The 5416-nt window shown below is 42.1% G+C and overlaps 1 pseudogene across 1 annotated transcript; it reads right to left on the bottom strand.

The window, feature by feature from the left end:
• Window positions 1-1687: 1687 nt before the first annotated feature.
• On the bottom strand, window positions 1688-5095 carry LOC106566389 (aerolysin-like protein; annotated as a pseudogene). The gene is made up of 4 exons (XR_014379982.1): window positions 4715-5095; window positions 4221-4387; window positions 3119-3944; window positions 1688-2765 (listed from the first exon to the last, which is right to left on the bottom strand). The product of XR_014379982.1 is annotated as an aerolysin-like protein (transcript).
• Window positions 5096-5416: the final 321 nt, after the last annotated feature.

Below are 5416 nucleotides of genomic sequence, written 5' to 3'. Positions count from 1 at the left end.
CTGGTCATGGGTGCACCTCAGCCACGCTCAAGGTCCTAAATGAATTCATAACCGCCATCGATTAGAGACAAAACTGTGCAGACATATTCATCGACCTGGCCAAGGCTTACGACACTGTCAATCACCTCATTCGTATCGGCAGACTCAACAGCCTTGGTTTCTCAAATGACTGCCTCGCCTAGTTCACCAACTACTTCTCAGACAGAGTTCAGTGTGTAAAATCGGAGAGCGTGTTGTCCGGACCTCTGGCAATCTCTATGGGGGTGCCACAGGGTTCAATTCTCGGGCCGAATCTCTGTATACATCAGTGATATAGCTCTTGCTGCTGGTGATTCTCTGATCCACCTCTATGCAGATGACACCATTCTGTATACTTCTGGCCTTCTTGGACACTGTTAACTAACCTCCAGACGAGCTTCAATGCCATACAACTCTCATTCCGTGGCCTCCAACTGCTCTTAAATGCAAGTAAAACTAAATGCATGCTCTTCAACCGATCGCTGCCCTCAAATACCTAGGTGTCTGGTTAGATTGTAAACTTTCCTTCCAGACTCACATTAAACATCTCCAAACCAAAATGAAAGGTAGAATCAGCTTCCTATATCGCAACAAAGCCTCCTTCACTCATGCTGCCAAACATACCCTCATAAAACTGACTGTCCTACCAATCCTTGACTTCGGTGATGTCATTTACAAAATAGCATCCGACACTACTCAGCAAATTGGATGTAGTCTATCACAGTGTCATCCTTTTTGTCACCAAAGCCCCTTATACTACCCACCACTGCGACCTGTATGCACTCGTTGGCTGGCCCTCGCTACATATTCGTCGCCAAACCCACTGGCTCCAGGTCATCTATAAGTCTTTGCTAGGTAAAGCCCCGCCTTATCTCAGCTCACTGGTCACCATAGCAACACCCACCCGTAGCACGTGCTCCAGCAGGTATATTTCACTGGTCATCCCCAAAGCCAACACCTCTTTTGGCCGCGTTTCCTTCCAGTTCTCTGCTGCCAATGACTGGAACGAATTGCAAAAATTACTGAAGCTGGAGACTTATATCTCCCTCACTAACTTTAAGCATCAGTTGTAAGAGCAGTTTACCGATCACCGTACCTGTACACAGCCCATCTTTAAATAGCACACCCAACTACCTCATCCCCATACTGTCATTTTTCTTGTTGCTCTTTTGCACCCCAGTATCTCTACTTGCAAATCATCATCTGCACATCTTTAACTCCAGCGTTTAATTTCCAAATTTTTGCCACTATGGCCTATTTATTGCCTTACCTCCCTAAACTTACTACGTTTGCACAAACTGTACATAGATTTTTCTATTGTGTTATTGACTGTACATGTGTTTATCCCATCCCATGTTGTTGTTTTTGTCACACTGCTTTGCTTTATCTTGGCCAGGTCGCAGTTGTAAATGAGGACACAAGGTTTCTACACGGTGTCAAAAGCGTTCCATAGGGTTGCTGGCTAATGTTGACTCCAATGCTTCCCACAGTTGTGTCAAGATGGCTCAATGTAGTTTGGATGGTGGACCATTCTTGACACACACAGGAAACTGTTGAGCATGAAAAACCCAGCAGTGTTGCAATTCTTGACACATACCGGTGCGCCTGGCACCTACTACCATACCCTTTTCAAAGGCACTTAATTTCATAAAGAATTTGTCAACTTCCATTGGATATACTATTCATTTAATGTACAAATATTGTAATTATCATTGCACTTAGTTCTCTTTCTAACATTGTTTATTATGTTTAACACATGCAGTCACTGAAACACACGCACATTCACGCTACACATCACATCTGTTAACAGAGTTGTATTGTGATTGCTAAATACTGCACAATTTAAACACTTGCACCAATCCCCCTAACCCAAAAGACATGTAAATATTGGACTATACATTGTGTAGAATACAAGCAGCATCTCAGTTGCATATCAATTACAACTAACAGCTTTTTTGGTGTAATTCTAGTCACTATGGGGCAGCAGGTAGCCTAGTGGTTAAGTTATCGTACCGTAACATTGTGTTTATGGTAAATGGGGGAACTAACCATTTAACAAAACATTTTGAAATTAATGTTGTTCAATAATTCAAACAAAGTGTTATAAACATGTCATCGGACACAAAAGGCACCAGATTGTAGGAAAGACCCACCTATTATTATACCCTCTGCTGAGACAGAAAGAAAAACTGGGTCAACTAGAATCACTCAAAGATCATAACAGAGAAGACACAAATAATCAGTAATGGTGTCACATTGTATCACTGTGCATACTATTCATGATGTCAAACACTTGTCTCATCTCTCCTTTATGGATACCCTCGCTGAAGTGTAAGTCACACCAGTGTAGATGCCATTGGATGGGAAGACCAGCTGACTGCCATTCATGCAGGTGACTTTCACTGTGGCCCTGTAGTCAAGGTCGATATTTCCTTTCCCCATTGTGATCTCAACATCCATGGTCTTCCCTGGCAGGATCTTCACTTTGATAGTGTCCGATTCTGTTATGGTCTTTTCTTCTGCAGGCTGGTGGATTGCTCCACTCCCACGGTCAAGCTGAACCCTGATGACACCTCTACCAGATCCGGGATCCCCGCTTTGACCGACACATTCAAGGTGGATTCTATCTTGTTGCTGACGGACCAGGAGGAAGTCTTGGTCAGGGTCTTGCTGTATGCAATGGACTTTTCTTGAACCAAGGAGGTGTCGTTGTGGTGAGACATGGATTTCACATATTCTGGGGTCACCTAAAATCAACACACAAAGATACAAGTTGTTCAAACAAAACAAAGACAATTTAAGAACTAATCAGTGTGGAACTGATAAATAGATTTTTATAAAGCCAACAATAATAACGGGTGTGTGTGCCATCTTGGCCTGGTGCATATGTGTAAAGGTTTAAAAAATAAAAAAGGGTGTTTGGGCTATTTTACTGACCAAGGCCAATTAAACATAAGGCATGACTGTCCTAGAAATGAGATGCCTGATGAATATCGACCCCCATATTGGATTACATATTTTAAAGTAGACAGCCCCTTTAATGTTAGAGCATCAGTAGAGTTTTCCTGAGCAGTCTACACCCATCTATAGAAGAGCTCACCTGGGGTTTGAAGAGGGACAGGGTGGGATACTCCATGTCGGTCAGCACGGACGACTTGATGGTGTTGATGAAGAGGAAGCCCATGCAGTCAATGTCCGAGCCAGACCTGCCCTGCAGCCCCAGGCAGATTCCAGAACCCACATCGATGGTGTACTCAGTCTTCAGTCCCCAGCTGGTCATTTTTTCAAAAAACTGCCGGTTCTTACTCGTCGTGAACTTGATGGCACCCAGACGTGTGCCGGCGCCGTTACCCCACAGAGACAGCTTGGTAATGTGCTCGCCAAGGTACAACTCAAACTCATTGAAAGTGTTTGCGTCGCCAAAGGTCGCAACGCGCCCGTCAGTCAGCTCCGCCCGCACAGCTTTCACCTGCCAGCCTTCCACCGCCACGCCGATCTTCTTGAGGGTGGCACCGTTTTTCATGCCATGGAATTCAAATGAACTGCCTCCTCCACCACCGATCAAGTGCAGTGTGGTTGCCATGTGTGCGTGTCACGTAACCTGAAATACACATTTGTACAGATCCATTTAAGAAGCCTCCAACTCAAAGGAGCTCTGATTCAGACATTAAAAGCCATGGAGTTCCTCTCCTACTCTCAGCACCTCACCACTCTACCTCCTGCTGTTTCTTCCTGATTAACTTGGTGACTTGTGTAATGATGTATGTAAACATATTGTTGTGTTGGTGAGCAAGTCTCTATGCACTTCTAAAATTAATTCTGATGTTGCTATAACTTCGAAGAATCATGAATGTTACAGATTCCACTTCAGAATATGATGATGGTTATGATGCTGGAACTCCTATCCAAACAAAGTTGCCAAATATCTGAAAGAATAAAGATGGAATTTTATTAATTAATATATAACAATATTCATTAACACAGGCTGCAGTATTCGCAGGTATGCATTAATATATTATGACACTGTCTAATATAGAACAGGGTCTCAACCTTTTAAAGCATCTGTCCAATTAAATCTAACCATCAGATTTAGTCAAGTAACTCCTAAAACGTGGCTGAATAATTCAAACTTGATTATTGAATGTAGATAAACTTGACCTCGATTTTAAATGGTTTCAGAATGGTTTAGTATTTTCTTTTACCTGCATGTGAAGATACTGTAGTATGCAAGCAATGCAAGCAATGCAACAGCTGCATCATTGGTAGTGTAGTCATAATTTGTATTGCCCGATTCTTGAACTATGTACTTTAAGACCCTAAATAGGAATATCTATGATCACAAGGTTGCGCCTGCTCTTCTCCAGATTGCCTGGTAGAAAGTGTAGACAAACACCCATAAACGCTTTAGACACTAGACATGTTAGAGCTGCAGTGCAGTTCACCTTTACCTGCAGTTTAATCATTTAGAATCTGTCATTTCAGTATGAAATATTAGTTGTGTTAATCAAATCAAGATGAAAATGAAAGCTTGGTATTAAGCACTAGACTCAGTCTACTATATAGGAACAACTAAACATCATACTGTCATAAACATCTGCATATCGGAGTCAAATTAATCCCAGTGATAGTATAAATACAACTTGAACACGCAACAATAAATATGAATAGCTAGAGAAACCTGTGTTTAGTCACTGACCTGAACACATTACACAGGATCAGCAGGGCAGGCCAACGTCCACCATGTGAAAACACTTATGCAGGCCTTAGTTTCAAAGATGGATATAGATTCTCTAATTTAAGTAAGCTTCCATGTTAAAGATGCATTAGGTTAGACTTAACAATTTGGTGAAATTGTCATTACACACTGTCAGCTATCAGTATGTAAAATGTTCTGAGAGAAGATCCAGCTTCTATGACTACCCCTCGCTCTGCAATCACTCTGAAAAATCATTCCAGCCAATCATGTCTCTTCTAGGGATGCACCTGACTAATGTCCACAAATCATTTGATTTAAGTAGATACATATACGTGATGAACTATATCAACTTCATTGTTTGGGATTTATTAGCAGTTAGGCATCAAGGCAGAAGGCACAGAAAGCAAACAAATGTGTGAGAGTTGAGTCCCTCCCCTCCTGTTCAGCTGCGGCAGGGTCTATCGCTGCACACAGAGGAACAGAAGTTGGAGCCAGATAAGCATCCGTTTGTTGATAACATGCCTGTTTATGCATTCACTTTACATTATGGATATTAAAGTTGGTAAAGTAACTGATCAAAGACAGTTTTTTTGCAGAGATGGCACCAGTCACCTACGTTGAAAATTGGCAACTTTCCAGCTAACTTCTTGCACTCTAAGTCTGCTTTCTCCAGACTGACCTACTGCAGCTTTAACAGAGCAA

Source organism: Salmo salar, chromosome 13 (assembly GCF_965601325.2).
Source record: "Salmo salar chromosome 13, fSalSal1, whole genome shotgun sequence".
Classification (NCBI taxonomy): Eukaryota; Metazoa; Chordata; class Actinopteri; order Salmoniformes; family Salmonidae; genus Salmo; species Salmo salar.
The sequence above is the reverse complement of the archived record's forward strand: the minus strand, read 5'-3'. Positions and strand labels throughout refer to the sequence as shown.